At 41.1% G+C, this 13,313-nt stretch overlaps 1 protein-coding gene across 1 annotated transcript in view; it reads left to right on the forward strand.

The window, feature by feature from the left end:
* GLS (glutaminase) overlaps positions 1-13,313 on the forward strand; it is a 67,770-nt gene that overhangs the window by 44,783 nt on the left and 9,674 nt on the right. The gene's annotated exons all lie outside the window — the stretch shown is intronic.

The raw sequence follows: 13,313 nt of genomic DNA on the forward strand, positions 1-13,313 counted from the left end.
TCTTGTACAATAATGTAATTATTTTTCTCTTTGAAAAATGTGAACTATTATCTTAGACAGTTGAAAGCAAAAGTCAGAGTAGGAGAACTTTCTCACCATTACTTTTCTGACTTTAAATATCATGGTGCGGTAGGATATTAATGTCACTGTGCATTTGTGTGGTTTTAAAGATACTAATTCAGTCACTGGGAGAATACGTGGTTAATGGTATCAGTGGCATGGTAGTAACTGTTGATCCTGAGCATCATGGACGATATAGCTTGTAATAAGTCACGCTTAGCAAGAATGCTGCAAAACCACAGCCTTGTAGTAGCAACAGTGGGGTATGAACAAGTTAGCTGAATCTGGGTTCCTGGCAAATCACTTGCCCTTTGTCACAGGCTTACTTTTTTTTCATGAAAATTTATTTGAGGTACTAAATTATTTATAATAATTTAGGGTTATAATTTAGGGTTATAATTTATAATATATAATAATTTAGACTTATTTATAATGTGATGGTTCCAAGGCAAGATTTTTTTCCCTAGAATCATGCCTATACTGAGAGTGGATGTAACTATTAATTTAGCTTTTCTGGTAGGTTGGTTTATAAATTGCAGTTACTTGTATGATGCTTCTAAAGGTAGCCGTATGTTTTACTGTACATAAAATATCAAATATCGTAAGAGTTTATTCTCTAAAAGCCATAAAGAAAAGGAAAAGTAGAAGAATAGTAAGTAAAAAGGGAGAACCACAGGTGATTTACTGCAAAATCAGTTTGGCTCTAACTGGTTTTCATTGTGCATTTGTGTCAAAAGACCAGTGGGGTGGGTATACAAATAAAAGGCAATGGAGTCAGAAGGGGGTGGGTGGGAAGGGGATAGAGAATGTTGGGTTTCCAGTTGTTCTTATTTCTCTTGGTCTTGATACATACATGTCATTGATGCATGGTAGTTAGCTGTGAGCAAAGTAGTAAATTATGAGTGTCATAGTTTATTATAATTTGTATCTATTGTTTTAGTATCCAAAACATTGTTTGTAGGCTTTTACTATTTCATTGTTTTTTTAATTTTCTTTAAATATTTCCATAGTTTTCTGGCGGGAGTTCAGAAGCAGTTATTCCAGTGATGAAAACAGACATTTTTCCAGCAGAGTTCTTCCTGGGTTGACTGAATACAGCTAATGATTTATCTTTAGTGCAGGGTCTGTTGAGGAATTCGAATGTCACAAGCATCTATAGTAGTTGCAGGGATAGTAAGAAGCTTTTAATCAGGTAGGAATCTAAAGTTTAATTTTTTTGTCATGCTAGTATCTTGTCTGTTCCACACCTCTTACGCAGTCTAGAAAATGCATGATTAAGTAGTATGTATAATGACATGCTTTTAAAGGGTGGGTCATGAACAACCCCATTTTCTTTCTGTTATTTGTCCTGGTGTGTTGAATAGTTGGTTGCAACCTAAGTTACCTACTTTGAATCCAGTGTGCTTTTCGAATCACCATTTCCTCATTCTAGAGACTATTGCGTGCAAAGTAGAAATGCCCTGTTTCCCTCTGGTTTTCATGCAATTAGAAGTTACTTTATTACTAGTATCTAATATTGCTTTATGCAGATGTTGTTATCACTTGAATACTTAGAATTTGGAAGTTGGCTGTGGTTTTTCTTTCAAGACCTGCAGTTTAGTTCATTCTGAGAATTCACATGCGTTTCTTCTACGCATAGCCAAAGTGTAATGGTTACATCTGAAGCTGCAGTTTAACTAGATAAAGGCCTACAATAGAATTTAGGATGGTAGAAGTGTGCTGGTGGCAAGTTTGTTGTGTCTCTGTGGGGTTTGGGGAGGTTTTGTTTCGTGTGATGGTTTTGTTTACTTGCTTGTTTTCCCCCACTGGCTGAACTAGTTTAAACAGAGCTTATTTGAGTAATGAAGCTGACATGGATGCAGGATCTAGAGCTAGAGCAGGACTCTTAGTTAACTGGACCATGCAGATTTTCCAAAAGGAAGAGACAGGCATGATTACATGTTGGAGGAATAACGGGCATTTTGACACCTCTGCGCTAAGGCTGATGAGGAAAATAAGGTTGGGGGAAGGACAAGTGGAAAAGGAAATAATTCTGAATGCTTTTCTACCCTCAAAAATGTTCCAGCCCCAGCCGTCCTTTCATGTGTTTCATTTATGCAGCGGGCATGTGAGAGAGCAGATCTCTTGTAAAGTAATGTTTCCTGTGTTAGCTGCTGCTCTGCTCTGGTTTTGACCCAGCTGGCACGTAGCTGGTGCTTTCCGTGCTGTCATCCGCATGCTTTCCTGATACCAGTTACGCTTGCAGTAGGCAAAACCTGTCTTCTGCATATCTTCATTCCAGGTTTTCTTTGACCCCTTTATCTGATCAGCGGATGTTCATCAGTTAAATAACACTATCGTAAATTTTGGGCAGCAGGTGGTGCTTCTCCCCTTAGAGGTCAGTGTGCATTCATTTCATTGTTATTTGGTCGGACTTAGAATAAAGTCTGACGTGCCCTCTCATCCCACCCCATATTTGCACTTCTGTTAATCTGGCATGATTTTTCAGTGAAATTGCCTGAACTTGATTCTTATTTTTACATTGTTGAATATTCTGGAAATTTGAAGTAATTGTTTTGCTGATACAGTCAACAAATATCTGTTGTTTTCTTTGGAATGGTCTTCAATAGCTAAGTGCTATTGTTAATTAGGCTTTTTACTTTGGTTGTCAAAGAGCTGGCATGCAGAATTTGAAGTATTCAGGTGTTATTGCAAGATTCTTTTTCACGCTGTAAACTGGGGTTTTATCTTCATACCCTGTCTTAGATCAGGTCAGTTGTACTTCACCTGGTGCAATCACATGGCCCAGTGCAGGCAATTCTACTGACTCACCAGCCTAAGAATGAAACCATAAGGTCGTAGAGCTTGGAAGGGATCTCTGGAAATCATCTACTCCAACCTCATGCTTACAGCAGGATCTAGTCAGTTAGATCATGTTGCTCAGGGACTTTGCCGGTTAAGTGTTGAACACTCCCAAAGATGAGGTTTCTGTAATCTCACTGGGTAATATTCCCAGTGCTTTACCACTTCCATCAAACGATTTTTTTTTCCCTAACCTCCCTTTCTGCAGCTTACGATCGATGACATTCACTGTGGAAATCTGTTGGCCTTTAGGGAGTCCTGGAAGTGGCGTAGCTAAAAACGGCTTTTGGTCAGTAATAACTTTTTCACTTCTTGCTGTATTTTTCTACTGGATCCTATTTTTTTTTGTTATGCTCTTTATATCACTGAAAATAGAGTGATTTAAGGATTTGCAAAGGCCAGCTTCCCTTTTTATTTTTCTACTAAAGCGTAACAAGCTAAGTGCAAACATGGAAGTATGTTATTTGCTGAGGGACAGCATGTTACTGTTAGGACAGCTTGTGATCAGACCGCTTATCAAAACAATAAACTGAGAACACGAGTGATAGGAAGAGATAATGTTGGTTGCTTCCTGTTGATGTCATTCACTAGTCCAGCTTTTTCCTTGAGGCAGGCAACTTTATTGTTTGTTCAGGATTTTATTCAATATCTGTCTTTTGGCCTGATAGACGTGGGTTTGCTTTTATGTGCAGTTTAGGCTTTCTGTATGGGAAGTGCATTTCACACTTTTAAAGGATTGTTAAACTTCTCCAGCATCCAATTATTGCAAGACAACTAATTAAAATGTCTTCTCTGTCTGAGACTAAACTGGTCAGATCAAGCATGTTCAAAATAATCCCACCTATGCCATTGCAAAAAAGAATTAAGAGTTATGACTGAGGACATGGAGAAGCAGCTGAAACAGTTGAGTATATTTTGCCCCATATACCAAAGGCTGATGGGGAATAAAACAATCTGGAGATAAAACCACAGAGGCAGGATGTCTGTTTAAGCTAATGAATATATCTGATGCAACAAAAGTAGATACTGCATAAATAGTCTAAAAATTCTATAAACTTGATCCTAATAGTTTAGAAACAACCATCCAAACAAAAATAAGAGTAGGAATTTCTGGTAAGATTTCCCCTATTCTGTCAGCCTGTAGGATGTAGTCAGTCACTTGCTAGAAAAGCTCCAGTAAGTATCTTTTGAGAACATCCTCCTTTATTTGGGGAATAATTCCAGCTCCAGGTCCCACAGTTAGGAGTAAATCGTTTTCCGTAAATTGCAAAATACCTATAGCCTGGGAAGTGAGAGCACTGCTCTACTGGGTTGTGTGTATATCAGTTGTAGTCAATAGGGCCTTGGAAAGGCAGACATTCTTTTGTCCTATCAGCTTAATACAACTAGTATTACTAAAGCACCCATCACTGTTCTGCTTTATTCGTGTGATTATCATTGATCCAGTCCTTTGCTTCCCGGTCTTCCAAATCTTGCAGTGTAAGTAATGTCTGTATCCACTACTTCAAAGGCTCTTGGATTTTGTTTTTCTTCATCCAGAGTTAACTAGTCGGTCTTTGTTCCCACTGCTAAGGTTTCTGTATGTATTCCGTATGCTTTTTCTTGCAGAATTGTTTGCAGGGGTTAGCCCATGAAAAAGGACTGAACAGGAACTACCAAAGTCTCTATCAGGGGATGATGATGACCCTAAGATTCCTGTAATAGTTTACTGCAAGAAGTATTATTTTGCCATTTTTGAACTAGCAGTCATCGTCATTTACTGACAAAACATTATTTCATTGTGATAAGTGCTGAAGAAGTTTGACAGCAGGGTAAGTTTAAGTTAAAGCCTTTGAGAGAATTCTTCATTTTATGCCATGTAAGTTTGATGCTTTAGACATGGCAGCAAGATTCATATATTCCCATCCAAGCTACTGATGGTGATTGCAGACCACCTAAACCTGAAAATTTGCCTGCTCTTCATCTTCTGTCTTGGAGGGTGGAAAGTCTTTGTGGCTCTTTAGGCCTTAAATGTTCCACTTGATCTAGTAAATTGTTTTGTTGAAATAATTTGTCTACATACTATTCCTTTGTCATGCCTTTCATAGCAAACAACACAGCAGTAACATCATCAGGATAAGAGCCAGGTTGGGTTTTCCTATTGCTTCCTCTTGTTAAGTCATGGTTCTCTGGAACTGCCTGATTGACCGCAGTTACTCTAACTTGGTTTTCCTTACTAGGTTTTCCTTTGCTTGCTGGTGTGATTTATGAGTTTATTAATGTTCATGAAATTTGAGTCTGGTGTGGTTTTGTTTGGTTTTTTTAAGTGGAATCAGCCAACTTTAGGTCTTCAGTCTGGTGAAAGGTCATTAAATCTTCATCTTTTTGGGAGTCTTGTCAGTAATATGCTCAATTATGTTGTCTCCAAGAGTAAAATGTATGTTAATTCATTTATACCAGAAGAAATCAGAAACAGCAGGGGGAATCAAGCATGACCATGCGAATTGTAATCTAGTCAGGGCAGTTTTGATACTCAAGTTTCTTTCGTCTTCCCAGTATTCAAACCTTTTGAAGTCAACATAATCATCCCCAAAGCAAAGTTCTTGGGTATAAGACAGAGGATAACACATCTGAAAGTAATTGTCAGTGAGTGGCACTTGAGATAAGCTGCTCATCTACCAGACCTGTCTATTTGTCTGAGCACACATGTGCATGAGGAAGAAAGCTCTCTAGTCAGTACATCAGCATCTAATCCCTGATGAAGCTTCATTCGTTATTGAAGACCTCCAGTGTTGAAGAATTTAGGACCATCCATCAGTTTTTCAATCCTGTCTGTGACAGCGATATTGGCCATGTCCATCCTAGTACCTGTTCTTAATACTGTGTACCATAGCTGTGTATAAGGGAATCTTGAGGCTTCTTTGCAGGAATTGTCTTCGAGCTACAAAGGTTTCTGTTCCTGGGATCTTGCAGTCTGATACTAATGGAATCAGTGGCTCTTAAGCTCTGACTTGTGTGGGTTTTCTGTGTACTCCTTGAAGCAGTTAATCTTTAATGATGGTTCTATCTGCTAGGAGGGGGAAAGACAAACCAGCCATGCACTGGCCTTACCACAGTGTTTCCTGCTGTCATGCTGAGTTTCCCTGCTTCTGTACAGGACAGGAGAAACTGCCTCATCCATGCACCTTGGAATCACAATGTTATGTAAGATTTTCTGGCTTCGTATTAGTTTGAATGCCCTGATTCTTGTGGGAAAGGCTTGTATGCAGGGGTTCAACTAAACTTTGGTTCGTGTGACCCACTGTCCACCTCTGGAGTCACTATTGGTGCAGGATCTATTCTGCCTCCACTGGGGGAGGCAGGTATGGGAGTGCGTGGGCTGAGAAACATGGCTGGCCAAAACAGCCTTGGCTCACCCCATGGGGTTTACACATCTCAGGAATGGAATTAAATGGGCATGGTCTTTTTGAAAGAGTCTCAGTTCCTGAAGGTAAGTAGACATCTTCACTTAATCTAGTAAGTGTTCCGTTAAATTGTGTAACTCAATTTGGTTTAATTAAATAGCCTTATCTGTAACAATCAGCTTGCTAGTACTTTAGAATTAATAGGTAGCCATAATTATAAATAATGAGTCATTGCAAATTCACAGTGTTTGTTGTGATGAAATTAGGTCTCTACTTCCATAGCTTGACATCTTCAAGGACAGTTCAATCAGTGCTGTTGTTACTGTCTTTCAGGCACTTGAGCTAAACCAAGCATGTTATAAAGTAGGCTATTACTTATGGATTCAAAAATTATATTGGAAAAATATTTTAAGCTTCATTTACAAGAGACTGAATCTCCTTTATCACTTAAAATCACAAGAAGTAAATGTAATGATCTGAGTATGCAGTCAGTTGTAGAACTGAGCTCAGTCCTGTCTATGATTCTTGCTTTTTTCCCATCTGAGTTAAAGGGTATTTTATTGACTCTTTGAAGAACTTGCATCTCCTGCATGTTAGTATTTAAGTTTAATTAGCCTTTTCACAGGTAGGGAGATGTTGCTTTGATGAATACAAGGGAGAGAGACTTTCCAGAAATACGCGTCCGCTTGATGGCTGCTTAGGAGCAAGAGGTTTGCATTGGAAGAGGTGAATTCTGGTTTAGTCTGTCTTTCATGGCTCCAGATGTGATTGAAAGAAAAAGTACCTTTGCTCCCAATTACTGCTTCCTCTGAACTTGTTAGGCTTGTAACATTTTATGCAAAATAGCACAGGAACAGACCAGAAAAGATGCTCAAACAAGGTACTGGGCTAGTTTGTAGGAAGTATCATTTTTAGGTGCTTTTAAATACCTAGAGTAATTTAAAGTATTCTTACGAAAAGGACTTCAGGCAGAGAAGAAATGCTGTTTACTGTAAAATCATAGGATGGTTAGAGTTGGAAGGGAGGAAGGCTCCCTAAAGACCAAAATGAGGCATCGTTTTGCAGTTTTGGATGGCATAGTCTAGCAATCTCAACTTTCTGACCTATCTCTAAAAGGCTTGGTTCTGAAGGAAGTAGGAATAGTAGGAATCCATTTGAATCCAGCAGGTGAGTAGGGAGTGAGAGGGAAACCATCTTGGCTCAGCCTTCAGCTGCAGGAAGGCTGCCCTTTTCCTTTGTGACTTCAGCCTGTACTACGTTTTCCAGTAAGAGATTAACAGTTGTTCTTAGGTTGAAGGAAGGAATTTATTATTTCTATTTTTTTTTAGTTTGTTTTTTTTCCTTTTTTTTCTGGTATTGAGAGAAATCTTCAATGTATATATTTGATTTAATGTTTCTTAATTCAGCTACATACACAGCTTCTGCGACAAGTACTAAGATTGAGCTATCAGTACAAGCTTGTTTGTACGTTAGTGCTCATGTGTCTGAATTAAACTTAGTACTCCTTGCTCTGTTCTCAGATTTAAACAGACGCTTTTAGGATCATAGAAGTCTTTTTTGTCAGTGTGTACCAGCCAATTCAGAAACGTACGAAGTCAGAAAAAGAAAATGACCAGCTTCATTCTGAAAAGATTGAATTTGGATTTGAAACAGTTTTAAAAGCTGAATTTCAATAAGACATTTAAAATCCTACTGGGATTTTTCCCAGCTTGATATTTGATTAGAAAAAGATAAATCTCAGGTTCACATAGTTTTCCTGCTGAATTGATCCGTTTGTTAGCCAAAGCACCTGTCTTGTAACTTTTCCTGCCTTATTCTCACTCTATCCAAAGTGCGCTCTGATGCTGAGGGCAGAGGTGGTAGCTGCAGTGTTAGCCTTCTGAATTCTCTTCTCTGGAAATTCTCTGGAAGTTCTCTGGAGGTTCTCCCATGCCCTTCTCTCTCATGCCTTTACTTGCTGCCTGCTAATTGGGCATCAGTTCATTTCCCATAACCTGCTTAGCTGCTTTGAGCCGCTGCTGCCTGCTGCCATCTTGATCTGTCATTGACCAGTACCTTAAAGATCAGAAAACCCTTTCTACTTAGCAAATGATCCAGCACATTGTATAATTCTTAATAAAGTGCAAATTCACAAAAAAGCAGGAATATTACCTAAAACAATGTGTTTCTCGTGTTTCTGTTTGATCAGCTCTACTATTCAGATGCGGTAATGGTCTGTATGTAGGTTACAAGAGCACTGTAACAGGTCTTGCAGTCATAAATGCAATTAATGCATCTAAGTGATGCCACACTGGAAGCTGTTAGTGCTGTACTGCCATCTGATATGGCCACGGGGAGACAGGGAAGCTCTCCTATGAATCCAGGGGGATAAATACCTGCCTCACTGGCTTGCCTGTGGTTTCTGCAGCTATTGCAGCAGACTTGGCTTAAAGCTGCTTTAGGTATATCCATGTGAAAACAGCCTCTTGTGTGGCTGCAGTTTAGATGTAACTCATGGGACATGCAGCTTTCAGTGTATACACGGATGGTGTTTGAACATGGCTGCTGAGAACTAAGGCAGTTACTGAGGAATAGATGTTTTATGAGGCTTAGTTTTCTACAAGCAGTACAAGCCATGTGGGTAATTGCTGTGCAAGTGGTATTTCAAGTTAATTCCACCAGAGAGACTCCAAAAATAAACTCCGTGGTAACAACTTTGAAAGTCACTGGTGCAGCTTTGGCTCCCAAAATAAGCGCAGCACCCGCAGCTCATAAAGGAGCTGGGTATCATCAGCATCCTCTGTCCGGAGTCGTGAGGAGGAGCTTGCACCACCTAGAGGAAAAGAAATGATAGTTGAGGTGTTACAAAATGGACTGGAATGAAAAAAAATGACAATCTTTTTTCTAAAGGGCAGAAGAGTAAATATTTGCAGATTCCTCAAATTGCATGAGGAAGCAAGGATCAGTAGTGCGGAAAATAGGCTAAAGAGGTGGGGGGAGAAAGTCCCGAGGACGAAATGGAGGCTTTATGGAACAGCTAGCCTTGTTTGTATTTTCAAGTATTTCTGTATGTCATTAGTGTGTGTATGTGTATGCATTAATTTATTCACATATCCTCTAATTACTTATAACGGGAACAGAGATTTTCCCAAGGAATTCTACCTTTATAAACTTGTTACGATCATTGTGTTGGTTTAAAGTTGGAGCAAGAGGCTGTGTTAGAGGTAGTTGGCATTAGGTTGCTGCAGAGCCCGGTGGGGTCTGTTGATCGCTCTTATTCAAGCTGAAAGACTTACTTTTACATACTTGAGAAAGTCAGAGAAATTACCTTACCTAACTTAGAATCAGGCAGTGTTATGGCTTAATGTGGAGGCTGCTGAGAGTGCCTCCATCCACTGCCCATCCTTAGAAATACTTGGGGCAGAACCTCCCCAGGCACTCTCTCAGGATGCTTCAGAGCTGGCCCTCGCCTGGATGGCACCTAAACTAATCTGGAATCGGGTGAATAAAGCACAGCACGTAGGTTTGGGTGTTGTATCCTGGCAGGATGCTGGCACTGGGGTATGCGGTAAGTATGGTGCTTGCATCTCAGCTGTGGAGTGGAGGTGATGCTTAGCTGTGCTGGGAGACCTCTGCTGAGAGCTGTTACACCTGCACTCCTCCAGAGCACCATGGACATCTAAATACCAGTGTCAGTTCTTCAAATATACTGGATGTTAGAGATCTATTTGTACAAGACTGTAAACTGGCTGGTTTAAAAGCTCTAAGAGACTTCAGTGGGAAGGTAGAGTAATACTTGAGTGCTTTTCACAAACGCATGCTGTTTTGCTTAGATACTTCTTCACAGTTCAGCCATAGTTTTTACTTTTAAAAGTAAACCTTTTGCCCTTAGGTAGTAACCCTCACTTTATTTCATGGGCAACAGAGTAGAAGCTCAGTTGCAGAGATACTGATTTACAATTGAGTTTGAGCTTACCTTCATGTTGAGGAACAGTGATTTAAAGGAAAACCGTGGCTGTCTCCTCTGGACTTCAGTGGTGATTTATTTTTTCCCCGACACAGAAGAGTCAATATTTGCAGATTCTAGCGTTATTTTTGCACTTTCCTCAAATGGCATGAGGAAACAGGGATCAGCAGTGTGGAAAATAGGTTAGAGATGTGTGTGGGGGGGGAGAAGTCCTGAAGAAGAAATGGATCTGCCTTGTTAGCAGATCCCAGAGAGCAGATGCTAGCTTACTGCACATTAATTGTAAATACAGAAGTGGTCAATTGCTTTAAAGGAAGTGGCCCTATCTAGTGTCTGGATGTGCAGATACTCTGAGACTCATCCCTGGTTTGTTTTTGTCCTTTCAGGGATTATTTGCATTCTAGGTTTGATTTTTGAAGCTGAAGCTTCAAAATTCATTGTGGGCAGGTTTGGCTTTTGGTTTTTTTTTTTCAGTTCTATTTTGAAACCTTACATGGGGGGAGAAAGTAACCTGTGGGCTGTGCTTCAGTGTTGCTGAATTATAGGTTCAGTGTGAAGAACTGGGTGACTGAGTTGTTTCACTTGTGCTCTGGGTTTACTTTTTCTGTTTGCTTATGTAGGTCACCACTGCTGTTCCAGAGTTTATGTTGGCGTCTTGGATTTCAGGAATTTTTTTCCTTTTGATAGGTTTCTAAAAAGCTGCAGTTTTTCTGGAGAACAGGAGGAATGTGATACTCAGGTGACCGTCATTAGGAGATCATCTTTAGGAAAAGTAGTAGAGCAGTGACTGTGAAGTTGAATTTCTGTTGATTTTGGAGCTTTTATTACTCTGTGCAAACCCTTTTGTCTCATGTAAACCCTTTGCTCCTCCCTTACTTGTTGGTACTTGATCATTTGCACAGGTGAGGAGAACAGGAAGTTTACAGCGGTCGGTCTGTTCCCAGTAGGAAATGTTAATCCTTGTTCACTGGACAAACACGCACCTTGGATGGCTTAAAAATCTATTTTCTGCTTTTCAGCGTTAATCCGTCACTGAGCTGGATTAGTGATGCTGTGTGCTGATAACAATGGGTGCGAGAGCTCAGCATGCACAGCAGCGGCTATGGCTGTGGGTGCAGGGGCCCCTCAAGGTCTCTTGGCAAGCAGAGCCTTCACTCCTGTGTCCACTGTGTCAGTATGACCCAGCTGCCAAATGGGGTGGGAGAGGAGAGACCGTGTAGGAGAAATTACTGAGCACTTGGTGCTCTTGTCTTTCTCCTTGTTGCCACAGTGTGCTGCCAGGGTCAGCATAGAATCACCATAGAATCACAGCCTGGTTTGGGTTGGAAGGGACTTTAAAGCTCATCCAGTTCCAATCCCCTGCCCCAGGCAGGGACACCTTCCACTAGATCAGGCTGCTCCAAGCCCCTGTGTCCAACCTGGCCTTGAACACTGCCAGGGATGGAGCAGCCACAGCTTCTCTGGGCAAACTGTGCACCCACCATCACAGTGATGAATGATTTTGGACTGGTTTCTCATATAATTTATACGAGAAGCAAACTATGCACCATCGTCCTCGGCTGTTGGTGCAGGTGCCAAAGGAAGATAGCCACAGTATCATAAATACAGACTGCGTGTGCTACAGCGTTAGTAGGTTTTAGTGGTGTGGAGAGCTGTGCATCAGACACATCCAAACAAGTCAGTCTCGATTCCCTGGTGCATTGGGCACTGGTGACTTGCCACAGAACTTTATTCCCACTTCAGTGGGTATTCTGCCTCTCCTGCAGCTGGAAGCATTTGTCAGGGTCTGGGTGGTGAGGTGTTGTGCACCAAGACTCTTGCTTATCTGGGGCCTGCTCTGAGATCTCAGGGCATCAGGACCTGGGGTCAGAATGACAGTTGCTTGTCATTAGGAAAGTCCTGACCTGTAAGGGCTGAAGCTTATATCCAGATTTATCTCCACACCTCTGTGCCGTGCAGGGGAATGTTTAAAACCTCTCTTCGGCCCATTTAGCAAGGAGGACAAGGTTCCCAAAAGGAAACACTGCATCCCAATTTAAGCACAAAAACATAAGACATGAGAGAGTGATGGCTTTTTATCTTGACTAGCTCTACTGTCTTTTACCTCCCCTCATTGTATTTGAACCTGTCAGCACGCTGGGTCTGGTGCACGGTAAAGTTCCCATATGACAGAGTTCTTGAGAAACAATATGCATTCAAACAACCCGTTTTCTCCAGTATTTTGAACATCTTTTTTGAGCTAACCTGTGGCATTGTCCCTAAACTTATGGAAAGTGCACTGGAAAGATTAGGGGTGGTTGGTTGTTTATTCCTGTTTGTACTGCCTTTAGCAGCACTGCCTGTAAACTGTAGTGCTCAACTGTATTTGTTTGCCACCTGGAGAAACAGAAAAGTTGGAATTAATCATTTTTTTAGGCTGTAAATGCTGTGATGTTTTCAAAGGAATGGTGTGTGTGCGTGTGGGCTCTCTCAGGAAGTGGGACACGGTAGGAAATTAAAATCCTGATTCCGTGACCTTTTTAGCCAAGAGCTTCTCATGGAATTAGTCCTGCTCTAAGCTAAATTAATTTTTTCGAAGGATTTGTGCTCTTTCCGTGCACAGCTGTTAGATTTTCCCTCTCCTGACCCAAGCAGCATACGGAGCAGTGGCTCACTTGGAGCCATGGCAGGGATAGCAGTGCAGGATGGATGGCCCTATAGCAGCAGGGACACATGGGCAGGTGCAGAGCATGGGCTGGCAGGGTCAGCTTGCTTGGGTTGGTTCCTGCTTAAGGTTTGGTTGTTTTATAGCAACACTGAAGCTTTTGAGCCAGTGGGTAGAAGGTGACAGGTTTGTTTGCAGCAAGACCCCAGCAGTTCAATTCCATCTCTGGGCCTCAGTTTCCCCTTCTAGTGCTGTTAATGATAGCAGCCTGTTCTCTTGTGAAGTGTTTGGAGAGATCTTGTGTTGGTAGCATTAGAGTAGGCAGTGATACATGTTCTGTTCTTGTACATTTAAAGTCCTCTGAGCCCGTCTGTGTTGGGAAAAGTGAACCTCATCTCAGCCTTGTATGGGGGTTTGCTGTTAGCCATCATGAGACTGA

The sequence above is a fragment of the Melopsittacus undulatus genome, chromosome 8 (genome assembly GCF_012275295.1).
Source record: "Melopsittacus undulatus isolate bMelUnd1 chromosome 8, bMelUnd1.mat.Z, whole genome shotgun sequence".
Lineage (NCBI taxonomy): Eukaryota > Metazoa > Chordata > Aves > Psittaciformes > Psittaculidae > Melopsittacus > Melopsittacus undulatus.